This window comes from Corvus brachyrhynchos, unplaced genomic scaffold (genome assembly GCF_000691975.1).
Source record: "Corvus brachyrhynchos isolate BGI_N302 unplaced genomic scaffold, ASM69197v1 scaffold202, whole genome shotgun sequence".
Classification (NCBI taxonomy): Eukaryota; Metazoa; Chordata; class Aves; order Passeriformes; family Corvidae; genus Corvus; species Corvus brachyrhynchos.
In genome coordinates this window covers 6,152,331-6,177,716 of record NW_008238132.1, presented here as the reverse complement: position 1 = coordinate 6,177,716, position 25,386 = coordinate 6,152,331, and the positions used below count along the sequence as shown (strand labels likewise).

Genomic DNA, 25,386 nt, shown 5'->3' with positions numbered 1-25,386 from the left:
TATGTTCAAATGAAGGAATGTGATAAATACAACCCAGCTGACCTTCTGCTAAGGCTCACACACATTCCAAGGACGAATTATTAATGCTTAAGGCAAAGACATGGGAAATTATTACATTTAGTTTTAGAAAAACATCTGGCTCCAGGATAGGTAACAACAACTAACACTGAAGGAAGATGAAGCCAGCAAAATACAATGTGATCATGATCAGCCATTATGTCAATTGTTCACAATAACAGGGCACAAAAATAAATAATAATAATAATAATTAATGACACAAATCTGGGAGATGATGTTAACAGAGACGAAGGTTAGAATACCATATAGGAGAGACCTGATAATCTTGAGCAATGAAGCAATAAAAGTCAGATTAAATTTAACATCCCGAGGTGCTAGGTCAGGCACACAGACACTAATAAAAGGATTTGCTGTAAGCTGGAGGCTGAACTGTGCCAGTGTGAGGAAAGGAGAAAGCCCAGACTGGAAATAATCATTCACAGTATGGCCATGAGTCATCAACATGATTCAGCCACACAAAGGTTGATGCAATTGTGTGACATATCAGGAATGATGTTTCCAGTACAGAGACAGATGAGAACAGTAAATCAATAAGGATTATACCTGGAGCATGACACAAACCCAGCCACTTACACTCTATATGGTCAGCCACCATAAATATCGATGGGGTAAGAGGATCTAAACAGACCTTGTTAGCCAAAGAAGAAAGAGGCAAAAAGGAGACCTGGAAATGCAGGCTGGAAATGAGTAATGCTCAAAGACGGTAAGGTACTGAAGAGACTTTCAAAAATCTGTCTGCTGCCCTTGGCAAAAAGGCTGTAAGGCACTGCCTGCAAGGGAAACTCCTAGAGGCAGAGTGCCAGGTAACAAACACAGGCAGAGTAAGATGTGCTTATTTTTGTTTAAAAGTGGATAGGATCTAGATTTTGAAGCTCTAATTCTCATCTCAGACACTTTTCTGTGAGCTTCCTCAGGGAGGGATCATTAGCCAGTCATTCAGTCTTTTCAACTCCACTAGAAGTGAGTGGTTCAAGGATCATAGCTCAAAGTGGCTTTATGACATATGAGGGAGTTTGAAAGTTTTCCATTCTTACTCCAGGAAAGCCAAGTATCTCCCTTCTTGTTCATGCTTTGAGGATTAAACACTTCTCTTCTATGACCTGGCTCAATCTAACCAAATAATCTTGCTTCAGCCAGAGGCAGGGACAAACTGGACTTTGGAGCACTTGGAGTAGATTTTCCCTAGATTGAGGAAGGTTTTTGCTTGCAAAGTTTTCCTACAGATGCCATGCCCCTCCTCCTAGCTTCTCAGCAGAAAGTTTGACACGAAGTTGCCATTAAATTGCCAATAATTAATTTTATGTTGTGTTCCCTGGAATCATTTTTACTGATTTTGCTTTGCAAGGAGTACATTCTGAGGCTCATGAGTGACAATTCTTGTCACAAGGAGCAGATTTTTGATTAATTCTTTCTGCTCTAGATTAATTTGCGTGACAATCATTTGTGACAAAGATTAATCTTTCAAACAATTACTGTGACAATTTTCTACACAGAGACAAGCCATCACACTTCTGCTGCTTTACTCTGACCTTGTTTTGTGACTTTGGGAAAGTTATTGTTCTCTTAAGATTCATTTTATCTATCTAGACATCTATATAAGTCATCTGCAGAGTGTTTACTACTTGTCTCAGGACATGGGAACTTAATAAACTGTGAAATGATCGAATGGAAAAAGATGATTGGAAAACAATCTGGAATCTTCAATAAAAAAGGTAATAGCTGTAACTTCACAAATATTATCATGAAAAGCAAAACAAAACATAAAAGAAAAAAAATTGACTATTTTTTCTGGAAGTTTTTTATTTGTTTGTTTCTAAGAACTGAGAGTGTTTTCAGCAATTTTACAAATTTTAATGAAATCCACATTCAAAATTTCATAAAAAGAGTTAGTGAAGTGATCAAAGCTCTGCCTCTAGCAAATAAACAGTATTAATTACACTGAGCAAAGTTAATCTGCTTTTTTTTTTTGGCAAAACTGCAATGCTGACTATGTAAACAACATTTTGAAAAAAATTTTCATTTAATTTTTTTTAACATCTCATAACCATTGGTCCACATAGTCACTTTCGAAGCCTGCAGATTCTCTTCTTTACATAAAAAACCCCAAAATAACCCCACTATGTAGAGAGACGGGGTTATTCTTAGAAAGACACAGAAAGGGTGTGAGCAGCACGATGGAGAAGGCAATGTTTTCTGTTAACAGACTCTTGCTCTGTCCTCTGTTGATCATATTTGAATAAAAACCTGCTGTGCAGTTACCTTTCCTGTTCACATGCTGGTGGCCAGAGGGGCATCCAATTGCCTGCAACAGACACTGGCTCCACAGTACATTTCACAGAACAGCAAAGTGTTTGGGATTCTTCTCTAAAAACTACATCCACAGTGTTAAGGACTCTCCAGTGAGGACTGTCTCTTGCAGGCAAGGAACTTCCCACAGATTGTCTACATCTGAGTTTGTGAAGTATTTTCTAAGAGGCAGATTTCATTAAACTGCAGGGTAGAGACTGAAGCTCAGACTAAAACAAGTTGAGAAGAACCTGAAGCAATCTTGCCCAACCCCAAGCCTCTCTTTAGGATGATCTTTGCCTCTCTCACTGAAGAGTTGCATCCAAAGGCATGAAGGGGTGATGCCATGCCCTGGCTTTCAGGATGCCCCCACTGGTGTGTGCATCCTGAGCATGCAGGGATAAGCCACATTTTCTTCAGGGAATAAACTCCCATGCAAGAGCCTCATGATCAGGTTGTTTTTACCCCTAGGGAGGACCCAGATCCAGACATCCTGCATGAGCAGGTAGGGCTGATGACACCTCGACTGCAGACTACTGCTGGAAGGCTTGAACTGCAGGTCCCGTCCTAAGGAGTTCAGGGCTTCCAGTCCTGGATAGGGAGAGAAGGGTCCTAAATCAAACCAGGATCCATCCAACTGGTAGAGAGGCACCTGAATGCAGATTTTGAACTCGCCTCTCTGTGAATCTCAGTAGCTTCAGAGCTTACCTGAAATCTTTTATGGAGATGAGAGTCTTCTCTGGGAAGCCAGAGTTAGGGATAAATGTTCCATCCTCACAGGGACTTGTTAGCACTGCTTTCCTGCAGATTTTTACTGGAATAAGGCTATTACTCTCAGTAGTACAGTGTCACAAAGCTGGACAGGTACACCAGTGGACCACACTCTGAACAGCTCCAAAATATATGGTCAGTTTTGTGTTACCTGGTTGCACAGTCTCTTCCTGGCTTAAATATGCTCCTGCAGCTAATGGGACTGTGAGGAAGTCAGAAAAATCATGCCCAGTTACAAACCATGCAAATTTGGTAATAATAACAGAAAATATTGTGATTTGTGTGATAGATCTGACACAAAAAAAGCCCGTATTTTCAACAAATCAGAGGTTACAAGCTGAAGGAAGCTATTTCTGTATCTCAGCTGAAAGTTAATGAGGCTCATGCAAAGTGTGAGCAAAGAAACGTGGTGGGAAATTAAAATCTTTCAAGAATCATTGTGTAGACATCTGGGTTTTCCAAAGTTCATTTACACTAAAGCTAATTTTCCAATGTAAAACCTTGGCAACTTTAAGCAGTAAAACATTTGATGCTGCTGATGTAAATAAGGCACTTAAAATTAAAGCTTTTCCTGTGAAATATTGTCTTAGTCCTTAATTCAGTTTAAAAAAACCAAGCAATGTGTCTCACACATTTGAAATTCTGTAAAGCATTGTAAACTGCAGTTAAGCAGGAGACTGCAGATTAAATTATGGTTTGACAGGAAGCAGGTATGTGGGACATGATGGGAAGGAAGGAGGAATTTACTTCATGGAGAAATTTTGATGGGATGGGGTTACTGATGGAGCTCAAAAACCAGCCAGAAATCGCAGTGATCAGGGCATTGTGTCCACGGTGACTTTCAGACTCTTTGTGAGGCAGTCAGTGAAAGACAACTTCAAAGCTAAGCTGGATTGAAGTGAAATGATTCCAGAAAAGGAGAGAGGATTATCACTTCCACACTTTTAAGTAACAGTGACACACCTCTCGAATCTTGTATATGATCAGAACTTACATGCTTAAGACAACCAAAGCAGAACAGATAATGGAAATAGTCCGCTTAAAAGCTTTTCAGGGAAGCTGCTAGAGGTTACTCCACAATTAAAACATTTGTATGACCATGTCCTCACACATGCAGTGTTTATATGAGCAGTAGTTCATGTAGGATGGGTGCTGAATTAAGACTTTGGTCACACTGTACTACTTAACATAGACTCAGTGCCCTCACCAGCAGAAGAGACTGGTCGGTCATGCCATGGCTGACATCACTACTTGGGTTCTTGGGCTGCTTCCCAGGAGGTGCTGATCTCAATTGCCAAGGAGTGTTAGAGTTTATATATGAAGCTGAGCTACATACACCCTGTATTGTCACAGTGAGGATACAAAGCCTGGGGCAAGGAACACACTTTGCCTTAGCTGTACTTCGAGCAGTATTGCTAAAGTCTGGCAGGTTTAGTTTTTCAAAACAAAGGCTATTTTCCTTTATAAAGGAGAATACTTAAAATATAAAGAGAAAGCTGAGATTGGCCAGACATTTTAGCCTACTAATAAATCTTAGAGGATCTTCAGAGACCAGAAAAGAGAAATTTGACTTAAATGTCATCTAGAATATAGGCAGAGCAAAAGTCATGCCTTTGTCATGCCATGCAGTCCTTCTTGCGGCTTGTCTGCTTTCACTTTGCAGTTGTTAAAATGTCCTTGTGTAGTTGTCAGCAATTGTACAGAGAAATAACTCCAGTCCCGTTGCAGTCCCTCAACACTAGACTATGACTTAGAAAACCAATTACTTCAAGGAAAAAGCTGTGGCTGTCCTAAGAGACACAAAACAAAGACCATGCTATGTCAGCCAGGCAGAATTTGCACAGCCCTGGTTTTCCTTGTTCAGCTGCTGGATGGGCAGTTTCTTAGGCTGCCCTTTGATTCCTTGACATTCTGAGGCTTTGAAAAGATATATGCCAAATTCAGAAGGAATTCATGAGAATAAGTCAAGATCACTGTCTATTAGGCCGGGTAATATCCCTGTGAAGAAGACCACTGTGGGAGACAGTACCCCCAGTGGATTTGTCCCATGGCAAATGCAGTTCCATTATGGCAAGACTTAGGACACGTTTAAGGTTGCCCCTAAGGCAGTGCCTGACCATTTGCTCTCCAAAGTGGCTCAGCTGTGCTTGATTTCTGCTGGCAGGGCTTGGAGCTAATATGTGCTTGGTAGATCCTGGGCAGCAAATCCACCAGCATCAGGCCCCATATTAGCTGTTCCTGGCCCTCTGACCTTTCCTTTCTTTTCTCTAGCATTCATAAATAAATAAAGACAAGCCCAAGGGAAAAGAGAACCAAGACAGAAACTGCTGAGCAGGATGACTCTACTTCAAAGGTAGTAAGGGAAAGCAGAATAGTCCTTTGTGACCTTAAAAGGCACCATCATTCCTTCTCAGGCTTCTCTTTCCTGTCTCCTCCATTGTCCATACTGATTCTCTGAGGACCCAAATGCTCTAGATCAAACCAAGGCAATATTCTGGCAAATAGAGAGATTAAAATAGAAGAAATCCGGTGGTTTTATTGTTGGTAGTGGTTTTTAGGCTTTTTGTGATTTGGCTCATTCTGTTGATCCAGTCTGTGGCACAGCCTCCATGCAATGCTACTGTGAAGAGGTTGGGGTTGATCTATATCCAATTAATTTGCCAGCAGGCAAATATTCATGCAACTGTACCTTAAAGTTGTCTAACTTTAAGGTCTAACTTTAATTGTCTAAGCAATTAACATAATTAAGATAAATTCAGACCAGTACTTCCTTACCTGCAAAAAGTTAGACTTAATTTTTCCTTTTGGAATCCTAGAACAGAAACACGCTGAAGAAAATCTTCTAGATTTTTTTCCCCAGTTACATTATTTAGTCTAAAAAAACCCAAAAAAAAAAAAAAAACCCACAAAAAAACCTACAAAACCATCCCAGGAATCCTCATATTCAGAACATCTTAATGCTCATTTCAGACCTTTGTACTCATATTACTCTGTGGCCTTTGTAAGAAATGACTGTAACTAAATTCTGTAAGAGATCTTATGAAAATAAAAGTGATTTTGCAAAACTAAAATCCCTAAGTAAGTTACTTTTACCCATTCCTTCTCAATCTCTCATAGGTTTCATTCACACACTTTCCTCTGTACTCATAAGTACCAAGACACCTGTGGCCAAGCAGTTTTGGACCATTTGTATGCAACAGGGAGGACAAAGATCATCAACAACTGTGGCCTCAACATGTATCTTGGGCTTTTGAATTGTCTTTTCTGTCTTCTAGGAGTGGATGCTGTTTTGGATTTCTTGCCTTGTGATTTTGACTCACCCTTTGTAAATGTTAGGCAAAATTCCTGAATTTCACAACTTTTATTTTCTTAGCTTGATAAGCTGTAGTCCTGTTCTTTATCCACTTGTCAGCTTTAACTTTAGTTCAGTTTGTTCACATGAAACCACAGATACTGAGCTCAAGGGTGATTAACACATTCCTCTCCTTTTAAACTTTGCTCTGCTGTTTCTTCTGGTGCCTTTGCACACACGTTTCCATTCTTACCATTCTTCTTATTTTATTACAAATTTCTACAGTGCTAATGGAGTCACTCCTAACTTGGGACATTAGAATGGACAATTAATTACAGGCCCCCAGGATGACCAAATTAATGTGGTGATAACTGGGCAGAAGCCCACTGCTTTTTTTTGTTCAAGAACTATTAAAGAATGTATTGAACACGATGAAATACAAAGATGAATCTCATGCCTCACTTAGCACATTATCTTTTTTAACGTGCATACAACTATTCAGATAATTTGCCCTTGGTTAATGCTGTGAGTGCTGTTGTAGTCTCTTGAAAATGCATCCACACCTTCTGTACAGTATTTTCTAGTTCAGGCACACCACAGTCCTGCTCAGTTCTAGTGGAGGCAGATCCCTGCTGAAGCACTTGTGCACTCTGTTGTTCAGCCCTTTTCTGCATGATGTACAAGCAGGAGTCTCAAACAGCTCTTCTTAATCTCTGACAAAAATGCTTTCTCCTAACAGCAGGCTCATAAGCAAACAACAAAATGTCATTGTCAAAATGATTATAGTGGGATGACAGAATGCATCTCCATAGTAACGAGTGGGGTTAATGCCACCCCTTGCAGCATCACAGGCAGCCACATGAAAGTTTCTTTTCCTTTCTCAAAGAAGCACTCATGAAGATCTCAGTGGCTGCTCAACCCTGGGAGGTGGAGAGGCATCAAATGCCTCTTATGGCTCCTTAATGCCTGCCTGGAGTGGGTAGTCAGATGTAGTCACAGCTATGAGCAGCACCTGATGCTCCTTAAAATTGCTTTAAAGGAAGTAGCAGGACATAATAGTTCCCTCCATGAGCCCTCTTCTGTTCATCCTCAACAGAGCAAACACAGTCACATCACCTGCAAAGTACACTTTGTATTTGCAGTCAGTTAATTTTAAATAATTCTGTGTTTCATTTTGGAAGTGAAATGTATTGAGTGGCCAGATGAGGATGTGGACAAGGACCTTTCCCTATCTCCCTAACCACATGTTTTATAACTAGCAACATTTTGACAGTTGCAGATCTGCTATGCTTCAGTAGCGTTGAAAACTACTAATTCCTTGAAATTCATGCAACATGAAGAGGCTAAAGTTTCAAGCCTTAGTTTAGCTGAGGTTAGAATTTTGCTCTTTTGGTGCTGTTTAAATCTGTTGTTGATCCCTCAGTTAGACTTTCAGCTAGTATAAAGCAGAGTAGCTTTAATGATTCCAGTACATCTGTGCCATTTTCTTCCCTCAGTACCTTGTCCTACTGTCTGTCTTGTTAGCTTTCTCTCAAGGCTCCTACGTCTACAAATGCTCCTTGCAGTTCCCATGACAAAGCTGGGAAATACATGCATTTAGGAGGAAACATATCCCCAGCATGCACAAGCCTCCCCTCTGAACAGCACTACCAGCCTCCAGGTGGATATTCTGATCCCAAGACATACAAACAATTTCCATAAATGTCACTGCTGGGTACCTGACTCATTCCCCCAGGAACAAAGCAGATTTTCCAAAGTAAAGCCAGGATGATGCTGAAGACTGGGACAAATTTTCTGCTAAGTACTTTTCTTTGTGCTTTTCTGTCATTATATGTTGTAACTGCTGGAAAGAAAGTTGCTGCCTTGAGACTTGATTCTCCCTCACTTTGGTAGGTACTTGCTGGGGCTAATTCGTGTGAAGCCATGGCATTATGTACCTTGAAAAGATGGTATGCTCAGGTCTCCTTAGGCTCCCAGCTTTTCTGGAGAGTGTGTGAAATAAAAGGATTAATGGGAGTCTGAGCTCTTAATATAACTCACATTCACAGTTTATGGCTTCTCCCCTGCAATACATTATTTCCTCCCTTTCCATGCAGTTTTTCAGGCAGAGAAGCCATGTGAAGAAGATTTACTTTTCTTTCAACGTGAACTTTGCAGAAGTAAAAGCAGATCGTCTGTTCTGCATTTGCAGAAATGTTTTTTGATCCATGTCAGACATAGCTGTAAAAAATAATAGAATATATCTAAACAATAAAATGTACAAGCAACACCACATAGACACTTAACTCAGTGACGATACTACTAACAAATGTCTGATATTCCTAATCTGTATTTTAAGCAATGATATTATAAGGAGACAGTAAAATACCTATACAGAGAGATTTATATTTTTAAATATGGTCTATATTGATAACAGGCAGGTTTATTTTCTAGGCAGTGATTTTCACCTTAATAGTTGTCTCATTTACTTTATGGCCATTTTATGACTGATAGTTTTGTGACTCTTATTACGGCACTGCTTCTGGATGTTAAACAATCTGATGTTCATGCCTTCACACCCCTGTGAGTGCAGCTCATCATTTTCATTAGGAAAGCAGTAGTCTTAGAGATGGACCCTTTTACATTACTTCTATCCCAATTTCCTGATGGTAAAATTATATATGCTTATCTTGATTCTCTGCTTCTGTTTCTGCCCATTCACACTTACTGAACCTTACTGACTCACTTAACCTTGACTTAACCTCACTTATTGAACTGACAAATTTCTACCTAATTTGACAGCACGTTTGACATGTACAAGTATTAAGTTTTTCATATCTTCACGGACGTTGACAGCTGGATATGCGAGAATCATCACTTAGTAATGTCTCAGGGTACAAGATGACGAATTCACATGTGACCCCTTCTGCCTGGAACCAGCCAACCAACCCACCAGTGCATGGTACCTCCAGCAGCATCACTGCAGTCATTGATTTTATACTCACCTCTCCATAAATCCAGAAACAGGCAAACTTGAAGAAGTGTTTGGGGTAAATGAAGTGGGAACTGGAGGAAATACAGGTGGGTCCGGGACAGCTGAAAAGGGAGACAAAGGAAAACAGAAAGGACATGAAAATGAAGGGAAGAGTGAGAATATGGAAGCATTGTAGGGGCTGGCTTGAAGTTGGAAAGATGGGAAAGATGAGAAAGATGAGATCTATTGTTCTGGGTCTGATTAAGGATTTGGGGGAGACAGGATATTCCTGGGGAAAGGCGCTTATAAAATGAAGCTGGAAACCTTATTGCAACCTTATTCATGTTATTAATCAGATTCTTCCCTTGAGTCTGCCTTTCCAGGAGGCAAAGTTTGAGGCTATGTGGAACAGATCCTGAGATCTTCCTTTCACAAAAAACCTATTCTATTTGAAGCATTGTATTTCCTTTTTAAAGCTGTGATAGAACTGAACACTCAGGCTGGCTCCCATGGCTGGTCCAAGAATGCTGACTTTTCACATAATCTTGGTATTGTAGTGCTTTGTTGGATTTTGTGCTTGTGAGTCAATGAAACAGTAATTTATCATCTGTTTTTGTTAACATATATTAGTATACAAAGAAGAAAGAACAGAAATATTTTCAAGAGAAGGGAGAAAGCATATTGTGAAAGTAAAATGTAAAATTGCAGCCAGGCTAACCCTTGTTTGTGAGATTCTCCAAGGAAGCATTTTGTGCAAGCATGAAGTGTTCCCAGAGCAACACATCAGAAGCTTTTTAGGTGTTCTGAGTGATGGAGTTGCAGTGACATTTAAAAAACAGATGCATGGCAGATCATCTTTATACTGTTGACTTAGGAACTAAAAAACTTCCCAGAAAAGGTTCTGAACCAGAAGGGCTCAGAAAATTATTCGAAAAATTTAGTAGCAATAGATATGGTCTGAAAAAACAAAATGAGTAAACATAGAAGACAGAAACATTAATTTAGACTAACTGTAATCTGTCACACCAATTATTAGTGCCTATACTCCCATTTTAGTAATATAATCACAATTCCTGAATAAATGTTTTTCTCCTAAACAAACACTTCATGTGGATCCACATAATTGTGTCATCTAATTATAAGTTTAGCTTCTCCAGGACCTCTTATTTGGTACTCTGTTCAATGGTAGAAGTGGGACACAACTTATAGAAACATATTGAAAGAGGAGAAGTAAAGGAAAGGCACAGAAAGAGATATCTTGCCTCAGTGGTATCAAAAAAATGAATTGACAGGAAGTGCTAACAGACAACAACATAGGCCTGGCTTCTTATACATAGACCTTTATTCTCATCCAAAATTGCTTCAAGTAAATAAAATTTGAACGACATGCTCTCAAGAAGTACACCTTTTACTTTTCAGCCATCTCTGTGTGATGTTTATTGGCCAATGTCCTCAGGGAGTTTTGAGGCAAGGCTGGAATGATACCAGCTCATTCCAGTCAGCCAGGCATAAAACTGCTCGAGAACTGTCTCCCCCAATTCTGAAGGAAGGATTTGGCTATCTGTGAGCTTAACCCAATTTTCCTGACAGGCTGAGAAAACAGAGAGGGCTTGGAGCCCTATGTTGCTGCACTTGGGACCAGAACAAAGTGCACTGGTTTGGGTTTAGTTCAGGTTTGGCTACTTTTTGTGTGCTTTTCCACTGTTCCTTGATCTCCCTTCACCACTCCTAGGAGTTTTCTGTACCTCAGAGCCCCCAGATCTGACTGAACCTGACCTTAGGGGGCCTATGAGCCTAGTATCAGCTAGAATTTTAATCTGATGTACCCCACTGACACTGACAGTTTTGCTGGGTTTTTTTTGTTTGTTTGTTTTGGTTTTTGTTTGTGTTTTGTTTCTGTTTTGTTTTGGTTTGGGTGTTTTTGGGGTTTTTTTGTTTGGTTTGGTTTGGTTTGAGGATTTTTTTGTTTGTTTGTTTGTTTGGGAGTTTTTTATTTGGGTTTTTTTGTTAAAATTTTTGTCTTTATTCTCAACTGAAGAGAAAAGAGCTGGATACACAAGCAGGTACTGAAGCACAGAAGAGAGGGAAAAAAGCATTAATTTCAGATTGTTCTTGAGCACTCTGTAAGTCCTATTTTGCATGTTAATGTGGGACTTTGGTGAAAAAAAAGCTTTGTGCTGCTCCTCAGCACTAGGAAAGTTCACCCATGTCTCTGTCACCTGCATGAACATCTCAAAGTGTCTTGAGAGCGGTCAGAAATATCTGGGTGAAAGGAAAAATTGTTGTTTCATGGCATTAGCAAAATAATCTCCCCATTTGTACAGTGTGTGTTTTGTACATAAATCAAAATGACCCTGTGCTGTGACAAATCTGGAACAGAAAGTTAAAGATGTCTGATAGTACTGCTGCACCTAATTCCCCTTCAGATTTTGCAACTGTGGAAAGCTGGCTTCTGCTCTGTTCAGCTTGAGGATCATAGACTTCTGAGCTACCTCTTCCACTTCTTTCTCACCTTGTCTGACTTTCCATCAAGAAAAAACTTCCCTTATTACACCAGGGATATTCTGTGTAAACAACTCCTAATATTCACCTTATGTGTGTCCAGCAGTAAGTGCTTAGCAAGCTGTACTTAAACCCCTACAATGGCATGTATTATTAACCCTGTATTTTTTCAGAATTTTGGTATGCAGGTTTTCCCTCTACTTCTTCCTAATTTGCCTCTGAATGTGATCCAAAAAGGCTCAGAAACAGCTGAGCCACTTGGCTTCAGAATTTACTTTTTATCATGAGACCCTTCAGACCATGCAAAAAGAGGATTTATCACCAATCTACCTTACAAGTTTTTCAGAGCTCTGAAAATCATTTTTGAGGCATGTCTTTCTCACTTAGACAGAAAGAAGAAAATGTGGATGTTCTTCTAAACTAGAATTCACATTCAATGTGATAAATACACTTTGTGCTGGCATTATGCCATTTTAACATGTGGGATGCAAGTACTTTGCGGCTTAGGCAGACCACTGTGAAGAGGCTGATTCCCAGCCAGGGACACAGGAAAGCTGGTCTCAAAGGCTCCGTGCCTATACTTAGTGATGAATAGGAAATGAGATTCTCTAATCCATCCATCTCTGATTTGGGTTACTTTCCATATTTCTAGTCACCTCGGGCATGTTTGAAGAGTGTTCATTATAATGAAATGTCCCACTTGCACTCACATGTATTACTTTGCAATAGAATTACAACAGTTAAGGACACCTGGTTATGCTCCTTAACAAGTCTTCTCAGCTCATCTGAATTTCTGCAAGCTGATCAACTGGTCTGAAGGTCATGTACATCAGTCTGTGACACAACTTGTAAAGGGACAGCAGCAACTGCTGTCAAATACTGAGATTATAGAAGTTCGTGGAACATTAGGGGATTTTTTTCTTCTCAAGGAGAGAAGGAAAAAAGCCTCTTAATCTCCTATTTCTAATGTAGGCTGGTGCTGGCACTCACTATTGAAATAAGCTAGAGACCCTCAGCAAATGCCTCATGTGAGTGAAATCAGGCTTCCTCCTGGCCCCATAGCCTGCCCAAAGACACCCTTGCTAGAAGTGACCTAAAGAGCTGCTGGAAGAAAGGGATCAGATATCTCTAACAGGCAAGTCTGTTGAGTTAGTAAACACCTCTGGTTAGGATAAAACTGTGAGCCCTTTATTATTGTTCTCTTGAAGATTCATGAGGAGACCTTCCATACATAATAAATGTGAATATTTTTACTAAAGATATAGTGAATATTAAATATATTTGCACAGTAAAAGAAATAATGTCAAGCCACCAATACATATCATCTATTAATCTTGATTGCTTACATATCTGAAGTGCTTGCTTTTCCTTCTCCTGCCTTTGGTGCTAACATGTCTTTGTGCATTATTTCAGGTGACAGAGAATTACTGTAATTCTAAAAATAATTTATTATCTCCCAAGAGCAACGGTCATTTTAATTTGGAACAAATAAATGTCAAATAGTGGATGATGTACAGGACAATAATTCATGGGCAGCCAGCCAGAGGAGATAGCTGTAATTACATTCAAGTTCAGGATGACACAGACACCCGAAAGATGAAAATCTGAACGTTCTTAGGCAAGTTATCAGAGTTCATTTTGCTGCAGGATGTGCTATTATCTGATCCCCTAATCCTGCCTGTGCCCTGAGCTCATCTCATGAAAGAAGAAAACCCACAGGAAGAGGGGTCCTACAGAAGTCCCTCTTATCTGAGAGCCCAGCAACCACCAGGCTAGCTTTGTGGAAGGGACATGATTCATGCCCAGTGGAGCTGAAGCAGGTTCCATCAGAAGAGAAGCTTCTTGGTGTCTATGGAAGCAAATTCATTAAGGAGAGAAGCATGAAGTGCTCAGGAGAACCAGAGCTCTTCCCAGGACAAAACTTGCTGGATAGTGTGGGACACATAAACACACCCTGTACTTCCACTGGTCTGCTTGTTTTTTAATCTGCAGCTTCACTCAGTTCACTAAGACACCCAACTGCAGTTTTGATAGTGGAAAGCAAGGCTTCCTTGCAGCTGACAATCTTTGATTAAGCCAAATAATTCTCTTGGATTTGTTGACTGTATGTGGATTCACTGACTGTGTGCTCAGTGCAGGGGTCTAAACCCAGGCATTTTCAGCGCCACTTGGGATACACCCAGGTGTCTGAGACACCCCAGTGGATCTGCCTCCTTATGACAGATATGGTAGACGACCTTCATACCTTTGAATTTACCTTTGTAAAGCATGAATAATGTCAGAAAATAAGCCCTTGCTACCCAGGGCATAAAAAGCATTCTTAAAAAACATTAATTTTCTCTGATGTACTATTCTCTTTTGCCCCTCCTTCTGCACAAGTATCTAATGCTTGTCAGTGCTACAGACCGTCTCCAGAACGAGACAGTTGATTTGCCTAATTCAAAAAGGTGAATGTTATGTCATATAGCCATGTTACTACAGCTGTAATAGATGCCTACGTCAAGGGGATGAACTGGAAAATGCAGGCTAAGATAGGGCTTGCTCAGACATTTGGAGGCTTTTGGATTTAGGAAAAAATGAGCAGTTGTTTATTATATTACCTCACTATACAGAGAAATGCTATTTGTGAGGCTTATCTGAACATCCAAGATTTCTCACTATTTAAGGATGTTCTGGTCTAGATTTTCATTTGGCCCCATTCATAGCCACAACTTGAGCAACCTATTAATTTTAATGAGTAATTAACAGAAAAAAACTAGTAAAAAATAATCATCTGTACACATGTAATAACAGGAGATAATTCTTTAGGCGCAGAAGAAGCTTTTCAGTAAACCTGACGAAAAACTCACTTTCATATTGTGGAGGAAAATTAAGAATTTCTGGCTTAAGTGAAGCAAAATCCAACTTTCTGAGAACTTAGTAAGCACAGATTTTTTTCCTTTTATTAGAAGTATGTATATTACATGTTTGACCTATTGACAGGACAACAGAACTCTGCACATGAATAAGTAGAAAACTAGTAGAAAACTGCGAAGTACTAAGCAGATGTTCTGCTGACCTCTTCCCACTGGAATCTGCTAGCTGAGCTGCTTGGCTTATTCTCTCTTTCAGCCATCAATAAATCAGTATATCAAATAGGTGGCAACAGAGGAAGCTTTTAACTAAGCAGTCAGAAATTTAATTGCAGAAGTTGGGATAGTTAAATGGAACCACATGTATTGCAGAAGGACTTAAACTTAATCCCTAACAAGTTTTTATAATGTTCATCATTATTTCCTTGGCATTCAGCACTTGATAATATGACACTAGGAAAAAAGGATTTGGGATAAACAGGGAATGAATATCTTAATGCTGAAGTTCATTAGGCTAAGGAGTAATGTTCTAAAGAAATAGTATAAGTTTTATATTTTAATGACACAGAAAATGCCTAGACAGAACACCAGAAAAATGGAGACAAAAATTGAAGTTCCTTACCTGGGCACACCAAAAGAAAAGGAAACTTTCCACATGTGTGAACATGATAATCTAGTAAATTATTTTAATCCCTAAATCCTATGATACTCTTGTCAATAAAATAGTTGTCAATTAACCACGTGGCTAAAAGTTGTACTGGATATGTGCCTATCTGATGCCATGAATATTCACTATGTAGCCCTAGAAAGTATCACAATCTATCCTGCTTCTCTTCACCAATACTAAATAATCCCTGTAGTATTATAAATGTGGAGGGGTTTTTACTACTTTGAGTTTCATGCTAATTTGTGTCATGCTCTTGATTCAGACCATATTAGCAGGAAATCTTTTAAATGTGCCCTGAGGGAACTAATCTGCTTTCGCATTGTGCGTTAGGTCGTACAGCCCCAAAAGCGTTCAAACCACAAAACCACCACATTAAGATTCAGTGCTGCATAAAATTGATTTTGTAGTCTGAAGCAAAGCTGGCCAAGGCTTCTAATCATGAAGGCATTTCTGAGGCTCTATCACCTGGCACACAAGCAATCCTAAGAGGGTATATTTAACAGGTATCATATTTGCATACTTGTCAGTTGTTGCCCTTCTGCTTTGCTCATTGAGCTTCAGCTGACTTGGCACATCTGCTTTTCCTCTTACTGCAAGCATTTTATCCAAGAGAGTGTCAAAGCTTGTGTTACTGAGGAAGACTCAGTGGGAATATTTTCGAGGTGCTGAGACCTAATAAAACATTTTTGAGAGTACCATCAGTTGGTTGCTAATTCAGGAAACTTTTATTATGAGTAAACAGATTACAACTTGAAGTTTGCTCTTTCAGTGTTAGACATTCCAGATTGAGACTGTGTGCTGGAGGACTGTGAAGACTATCAGACCACCATATTCAAAATGGTTTTCTTTCTCAGAGGAAGGATATCTTTGTTTGTTTCAAGGGGGCAAACCTTGCCTATGATTCATCTGTGTCTCCTCTCCCTCTATCCTATGAATTCAGGCACCTCATTAAGTGGAGAGGAGGAATTCTCATGCTGAGCAGAAAGGGATTTCAGGGCTAGGAAAGTTACTCTAAAAGTTGTTTTCTTGTCAGTCTTTTATCTTCTTCAACAATTACAGGGTATGGAAATAGCTCAGGACAGCACAAGAGATGGATTTTAAATCCTGATGTTGCTATAGCTGCACAGAAGCCATCACTTTATGCAAACATTCCCTTTCAGTTGATTGAACTATGTACAGAGGCAAGTACATGGAATGTTGGTAAAAAAGTCAGAACTTGACCTAAAAAACTCTTATATTATTGGCCATGAGATAATATAAAGAGCTCCAGGATTCTCTTGCAATGAATTGCTAGATAACTGTCACAACACAATTAACATCTTACTTTTATTCATGCCAATTTTTCAAACCTGAATGTTTTTATTACTGACTTCAGGCTTGCAAAGCCTGTGTCCTGAGGCATAAGGAAATGAAAAAACTGTTAATAAAAAGGCAATAAATCCTCCTTGCTGAAGGAACACTCCCTTTCTGTATTTCCCTGAGCTGCAGCAGCAAGTCTCTTTCTCCCCTTTTGTACCAAGCCCAGTATTTAACTAGCAGCCTGCTACAGATCTTTCTGTGGTGTGGCATGAATTGGGGAGCCCTGAAAAATGGTCAAACCTCTGTCATGTCCTGTCTGCTTGTGCTCCTCTTTCCCCAGGAGGAACACAAGGTGAATTGTTCCTCCATTCTTCCTCTGCATCACCCCTCTGGTGATGAGGGGTGATGAGAATGAACCTCATCATGGTTTATAGAGAAAAGCATACAAGGTTTAAGCATAGGGTTGGACTCAGTACTAGAAGATGTACTCCTGAGATTTATAGTGATGAAGGTTGGAAGAGACCACCTGATCTAATGTGATCTATTTCCTGAGCCAGGAGCTTTGATACTGTTACCTCCATTCTAAGCTGGATCCCTTGGGACTGATTAAACACAGTCTTTGAGAAGGCCATCTCTCCTTGGCTGCAAAAAATGAAGCGACAGAGAATTTATCATCTCCTTTTTACCCTGTGGCTTATCAGCCTCCCTGCTAGAAGTTTGTGTCTAATTTCTGCTTTGAATTTGGCTTCACTTCCAGCCACTAGCTCTTGATGTGCCTTTCTCTGCTACATTAAAGAGCCATTCAGTAACTGGTATTTACTCCCCATGAAGGTTCTTACATGCTATAATCAAGCTGTCTTCTAATCTGTTTGATAAGATAAACAGATTGAGCTCTCACTGTTCTCTCTTTTTATTTCCCCTTCCAGACATCAAAACATATCTGTGGCTTATTTCTATATCCTTTGTAGTATTTCAACATCCCTTTTAAAATGTTGACATCAGGACTGTATACATTATTCCACATCAGTCCCAATAATGTCACACAGAAAGAAAAGGCAATTTCCTCCTCCTACTCACTATTCTGTTGTTTATACTGACAAGAATTGAATTAGCACTTTTTGCCTCTGTATCATACAGGAGCTCCTGCTACTCCATTTCCTCTTAGAAGACAATGCTATTTTCAGTCAGTGCTTTCCAGGGTACAGAACACCTTTCTGCAAGAGTGGTTTGCACTGCCTGCTTTGAAATGAACAATTCTGTTTGTCTAGGATTTACCCAACCATACCAGTAGATGAACCTCTTTGTGGTTTTAGCAGTCCTGTTACTCTTGCCAGTATTTGGTGTTGCATCGCTAGGGATTTTGTATTAGATTCCTAAAAAGGTGAGACTATTAAACACCATGAAATTTCTCACCGAACTCTACAGAAGCTCCTAGAAGTAGTCCTGTCTGATAAAGACCCCCAATGACAATTTTTTCAAGGTCTTTGAGACAGACAAATATTAAGTTACTCATTATTTACTTTACTGATGCCCTAGAGAGCTCCTTTGCTCTTCACCCTGTTGTGTGATACTAAACTGAACAATTTGTGGAGGTCTGAATAATACCACACCTGTTCAATTGCCACTGCCAGCAGAACTTGTAATCTCATAAAATAATGAGAACAGGGTTGTCTGAAAATAGCTAGATCCTTAAGGTATATTGACTGTCATTAATTACTTACATTCACTGTGTACTTATTCTTAGGTCAGCTGGTCTGCTACTTTGCCTGTAGCACATGTACTTAAATGGCTGTACAACTTTAAGGTCATTCCACTGAACATTTGAATATTGGCACAGGAAAAGCACTTTCAGGGTTTTGCACACTTCAACTGATATTGCAAGGTTTAGTGGGGAATTGCTCTGCTTACAAATGAAAAATATATTTATCATCTCTTGATTGCAAGTAGTGTAGGACTGACAGTTACAGGAATATATGTAATCTACATTCATTAATGTCCCAGTTTCAGATGGGATAGAATTTTCTTCCCAATACCTGTGTTTTGGATTTAACATGAGGACAATGTTGATAACACACTGATGCTTTATTTGTCACTAAGCATTGCTTACCCTAAGTCAAGAACTTTTTCAGTGTCTCATGCCCTGCCAGTCAGCAGGGGCACAAGAAGCTGTGCAGAAACATGGCCAGGACAGCTGACCCAAACTGGTCAAAGGGATATTGCATTCCATAGAACACCATGCCCAGTATATAAATTGGGGGCAGTCTGTCCACAGGGGCTGAACACTGCTGCAGGATGGGCTCAGCATTGGTCAGTGGGAGGTGAGCAATTGTATTGTGCATCCCTTGTTTCTCTTGGGTTTTAGTCTTTCTCTTTTTCCTTTCCATTAGTGGTGGTGTTGTTATTCATAACATTAATGTATTTCAATTAATAAACTGTTCTTATCTCAATGCACAGGTTTCAACTTTTTCTGTTTCTCCTCCTCATCCCACTGGGCAGGGTGGGAGAGTGAGCGAGCAGCTGTGTGACACTTAATTGCTGGCTGGGGTTAAATCTCAACAATTAAACAAGTCAATGCAACATCCTTCAGCAACACACAATTCATAATTCTAAGACCTCACTCTGCTCTTTCTGAACAGGGTCTGTAACACCTTTTTTAGCATCTTTGCATTTTCAGCACCATTATTAAAATTCCCATCTAGTATGTAATCTATACCAGTGCTAGGGCTTCTTTTGTTCCAAAAATATCAGTTCCTTGATACTGTCCTCTAACTCAGAGAGATATAGACATTTCCTGATGCCTACCACTTTTTATTGGTTACATATTCTTGTGAGCTATTTCCTGGTTTAGCAGCGACATTCATGAAAACAAATTTCAGGACCCCACAGAACCTCATGATTGGACCTATTCTTTGAAGAAGGTGATGAATGATAGCACGTCACCTTTAAATATATACTAAAATTATCAGACAAGCACTAAAATCTGATGCCTCTGCATGTTTTGTGCAAGGAGCCACAGCAAATGCTGGGTAACTTAGTTTACCATCTTGTGACAGAGACTTTAGCTAATCTGCAACATGTTGCCACACAGAGTTTTTAGCATACGACAGGAGCTTAGACAACTGACTTAGGCATAGACATCTGAATTAAGGTGTTTTGGACATGGACAGCTAAATTAATGTGTCTTGATTTTGAAGTGAATCCCACGCTTCTGGTTCCTTCATGACAACCTGGAACTGAGCCTTTTCATTTTCTTCTTTCTTTCATTATATTCATTTTAGAATGTTGTCATCTCGTACTGAGTTAATTGCCAAGATAGGCTAATCCTCTGAGGCAAAAGTGATCTCTGTAGGCCCTTAAAACTTTTCAGTCTCATAGTGATGGTATGGTTTTTTTGCTTTCAGTTAAACCACTCATTCTCAACATGTTTTGAAGCATTTTAATACCTTACTTTTACCCTCAAGAGTAAAGAAGTCTTAATTTTACCCTTTTTTGTCTCTACTCAGCCATGCAGTAGCACTGCAGATGTTGAGGCAAAGTCCCATCCTTTAAAAATTCCATTCTGCCTTTGTACCACAGCATCAGATGTAGCTCAGAAAAAGACATCTATCATTAAAAGAGAAGTCTGGGCTTCAGTCCATAAGGCCACTGATTTAGTAAAGCTTTCTTTGACACAGTCTGACAATTCTTCAATTGTCAAACCATAATTTTCAAATTATATCATATAACAACACGACTGAAGAAGGGTTAAATCTATATCCATTTGATCTTCTTGACGCTGAAAACATCTTTTCAGTTTCTCATACCAGGCCTCAATCTTGTGAGTGAGAATCTACTAATAACCCATTAGACAGTGCACTTTTTCTCTCATTAAACCTCCTTTTTTGGTGCTTTTTGTTCCCATTAGCAAGACAAGAACAAAGAGTTGAGCTTTGTACTTGATATGCCGTGAAGTGTCCTGTGCAGCCACTCGTATTTCCTGCAGATTTTGATCCCTGTGCCTTGAGACTGCCTTCATCCTCTTAACTCTCAAACAAGCTATGTCTTCTGTATGATGAGATACCTTGACCTAGACACCTATGCTGAGCTACAAGAGTGGAGATACCTATTTGAATTTTTTGTGCTTGGGTCCCCTCAACTCAGGACTGAGCTCTTGGAAGGTCGGGATATGAAGCTGAAAATAAAGTGGGACAAAGAATAAGGATAAGTTGGGAATATGATAACACAGATTGTGAGCAAGACCTGGTTTTGCAATTAGTATCCCTATTGCTATTGAGGGCTGAAAGTTTTGTGATCAACCAAAATATGTTGCAATACTGGGATCACATGCAATACAGCTGCATGTAAAAGTGGGCTGTCACCACCCAGATGAAATGTATACCCTGTTGTCTTACTGCGTTTTCATAAAACAAGGTATAACCCTAACTTTTCATTTACAAGCAGATTGACTGGTCATGTACATTAAATATGCCATGTGCACAGGAAAGAAATTTCAGCACAAGGCCCTGTAAGATGGCACCTGTTTCCAGCTCTTTCACGTAAACTTTCTACCTCTGGAAAATACACTTTGGCAATATAACTTCTACCTTGGCCTTGAGTAAAACTGCACTCATTTGTTATTCCCTAATCCTGCATTCCTCAGAATCAGTGGGACTAATGATTGGCAGAGTTTAATCCATAACTTTGTGTTCATACTTCAGTTATGCAGTTCTGAAATTATATTTTAATTCTATGCCGTATCCATCAAGTAATTCTGCAGTAAACTACAGGTGAATCTCAACTGAGGGCTATTTCCAGTGAATCTCCCTAACAAAAATATTTATCCAGCGAGTTCCTCTTGACTCTAATGGAGAAGTCTCTGTTTCTCTGTCCCTAGGAGGCAAAGTACAAGTCAGAAAATGCATTTGAGGAAAAAAAAAAAAAAAGAGAGATCATAATCATTAAATGATTGGTTAAAGAGATATATTTGACTATCTGTTCTTCATTTCTGTTTTATTATCTCCATAGTCATAAAAGAAAAGTTGTCAGTGTAGTCATCTAACCTTCCTTGCTACATTGACAAAAATGGTGATTCTGAGGCTTCAGCTGAGTCCACACTTGAATTTTGCTTCAAATGGCAAATTTACTTCATAATTAGAAGTGCTTCAAAATCCCCTTACCTTTATGATTGCGAAATAGGTTCTACATTCCCTATAGAAATGGATGCTAATTAGGAGAACTCTAAACCTCCCAATTACACAGAATCAAAGTTTACACTCCTGCTGGAGGAAACATGCCCACGTGCAAAGACACTGATTAACATAAAATCTCTGTCAAGTGTTTTTAATCTTTTATTCATTATTTGCAGGAGTCTGGTAAGTCAGACCTTAGAATTTTCATTTTCCATTCCAGGGGAAAAGGCAGACTTATTCTCTGCATTTCTCACCGAGATTGAGAATAGTTCTGATTTTTTCTCACTTGAGTCATAACAATCTTTGAGGATTAAAAATTAATGAAATTCTGATTGATAGTGTTTATACATGCCTACAAGTGAGCCTCATCACAACTATTTTTCACAGATTTAAGGCTAATAATGAATGATTCAAAGGTAACAATCATGACTTCTTACACCTCAGCCATGGTGCCTGGGAGAAGGAAGGGACTCATCCTTGTGTTCTGCCCATTCTTCACCTTTCCTTCTTTTCTTCTATGCTGGAAAAACTGCTGTTTCTCTTTAATTCACCCCCTGCTAATTTTTTGTTATTTGCACTTACTTGTCTTTTCTACCCTTCATCCAGACCTGCTGCTGTAACGCTTCTCAGGCAACATGAAATTGTGAAAAATGGATTCATGCTGCTTCACACCTTTCAGCACAGTTTTTAAACAAGAGAGAAATCAAAACAAAAGCTCTTTTTCAAGTGAAAAAAATCTGGGTAAACTATTTACATTTCTTTCTTATCTTTTTATTGTTCGTGCAGGTTCTTTCTCCTCTCTTAACTCCCTCTCTTGAATTTCTCCTTTCTATCCATAATAACTTGTATTTAAAACTTAGGAAGATAAATTGCCCAAACTGTTGGGCTTGTTCATGGGAATGACTTTGCCAAAATAAACTATTTTTCAGCCATTTCAGAATACAAATTATTCAAGCCACATTTCAAGGCCTGGCCAAAATCCAGCAGGATGTTTATAAGAAAGTAGTCAGACAGATCCTCTGCTCTAAGCAAATTCCAGTAAAAGAGAAAAAGAGAAGTAAAAGAGTTATTTGAAAAAAAGGTACCTCCAGCAGCATCTCTATCATCCTTCCTGAGATCATTTCCTTATGCCATTTCCTCCCCAGAGACTCATGGAGCGAAGACCTTCCCTCTCCAAACTCTTGAAGGTGGAAATACTGAAAAATCCACTCTTACTCCACGATGATGTATTGGTTTAATCATGTTGCAGTGATAAACTGTGACAGACATAAGCTCTTTGTCATAGTCCATTGCTATGTTGTAATATTTTCAACCTATTCTTAGGCTTCCTTGTGCTACTGATGCATTTTAATGTAAACTGTTCCTGTTTTAAAATTTATACTGCAGTTCTGGCCTGTATCATGGTGAGTGACACATGGTTCCAGGCTCTAACCTGAGAGAGTTTATAGTCTATGTATGAAAGAATTTATACTTCAGGTTAAATATTTCAGCTGTAAATTCTGTCTCAGCGTCCTTCAGGCACCACATCGACACACAATTGTGTTCTCACCACCACTGTTCTCTAATTTCTTTGTGCTATAACCTTTTGAACAGAGTAGAGAGATGTGACAAACCACATCTTCTTATAAATAAATATAGCTGATGCTGTTGGATGGAATGAAACCTGTGCACCATGCTGTCTTTTTTAAGGGTTTTCTCCTGCAAAATTAAATTTCCTTATAAATTGCACAAATTTGGCATCAAGAAAAAAAGTCTAGAAATTTGGCTCTCCTGCTGCTTCCCTGAAGTGCTGAACGATTAGCTTTTCCTGTGGTGGCGAAAATAGTGTGTGAAAACTGGCTTAACTTTGTCAGGGAAACCCCTGAGCTGTTGAAAGAATCAAAGGAACCCTCCACAATCAAGGGAGTAAGCCATGGGCTCTGCAAGCAAGGACATCTCTTTCCAAAGGTAAAAGGAAAGCACCATAGTGCTCACCAGAGAAAGGAAGTTGCTGTGAGGATGCTCAGTAACTGTAACCAACTTCATTGCAGTCAGTGAACAAATCCCACTGAAACCTTTTGTTGGGGCTGACAAGAAAGGGCTGAGGAATGAGTAACCAGGATCTGCTCTAACAGATAGCACAGACATTAGGCAGGGTCCCTGTCCCATCTCTCAGCATCTGAGAAGATGAAGCCCATTATCTCTGAGCACCCTTAGCAGACAGAGTTCCTCCACTCAAGCATTTGAAGCTTTCTGCAAACATGTGAAAGATGACACAGACAAAACTAAGGAAAGTGCAACAGAATGTGCTGTGTAAACAGCAATTGTATCCTGATCCTTTGAGAAGGCTTAGCAGAAGTCCATCTCATGCCTTTCACCTCTATCTTAATGATGTCTATGAGGCAAAGGTCCATGAGTGGTTTTGTGTTTTCTCTTCACTCATAGTTTTGATCAATTGTAGCAGCTATCCACATCCCTCTAAAGAGGACCTGGACCCTAAGAATCCTCTTTCCTGCTCCAGCATGAAAACACCACCTTCAAAACACTTCAGTATTTCACAGTTTTTGATTTAAAGTTTATCTAGCTCTTCTCCAGTGGTCTGCATCCTCCTCAATATCTCTCAGATCACAGAGAAGGCCTCAAACCACGAAATTTTGCCACAGAATAAAAAATCTTCTCTCAGTCCTTCTGGACATCTGTCATGTGTCTGAAATATAACAGTGACTAGGGAAATTCTGAGTACAGAGCCTAAGCTGAAAAATCTCTCTATAGGAGTTCTCTTCCCTTTCGATCATGTGGGGAAGTACCACAGTGATCGTAAAGCAAATATTCAATTTGCATTGCCATCTACAATGCCAGTAATTAACTCAGTGGCTAATTTGTTGTTAGCTGCAACTGATGGATTCAAGATGAAACTTGTGCTTGTTTTGTAATGAGCTGGTCTTTGGTATACTTCCTTCTTGCACAGAATCTGAATAATTTTACACAAATGCCCATGTATATAAATTCCTTAAAGGGCAAAAATGAAATTTTGCATGCAGAGATATTCCCACATTTCATGAAATCTGACATGTTTCTATTGCAGCTTAAATTTCAAGTTATAACTATTATTGAATGCCATGGATCCTCTTTTCCTATTCCAGTAGAAAATTCTGAATGGCTTTGAAACACAGAAAGCAATGGAAGGGAACTCAGTTGCCATGAACAACCCAGAATTTGTCTCCTCTTATTAAAGAGCAAAAGTGGGTAGCAATAGGAATTTTAGAGGTCAGTAATACTCAGGGACAGGAAGGGGCAAGACCTTCTAAACCTACAGGAGGAGGCTCTTGATCCAACTTTTCACAGTATGACATTTACTGGAGCATTGGTTTCCTCCTCTTTCCTATATACCCCTAAGATAATTTTATAAACAGTCACATAATTTGAGCTGTACCAGCAACCTCCCCTCTGCCCGAGGTCAGAAGGAATCCAAGAGAGGGCTGAGTGGGTTGAACCAGAATTATTCCCAACAGCTTGTGGATCCAGCCGGTGCGAGTGGC

General features: G+C 39.5%; 1 long non-coding RNA gene across 3 annotated transcripts in view; it reads right to left on the bottom strand.

The window, feature by feature from the left end:
* Positions 1 to 1,872: 1,872 nt before the first annotated feature.
* Positions 1,873 to 25,386, bottom strand: part of LOC108446601 — a 72,498-nt gene continuing 48,984 nt past the window's right edge. For 2 of the 3 annotated variants that reach the window (XR_001861827.1, XR_001861829.1), the window contains 2 exons: positions 9,412 to 9,502; positions 1,873 to 8,647 (listed from right to left, as the gene is read on the bottom strand). This is a non-coding gene — a long non-coding RNA (uncharacterized LOC108446601). The remainder of the gene's footprint in view (positions 8,648 to 9,411; positions 9,503 to 25,386) is intronic. The other variant, XR_001861828.1, reaches the window with a different exon arrangement.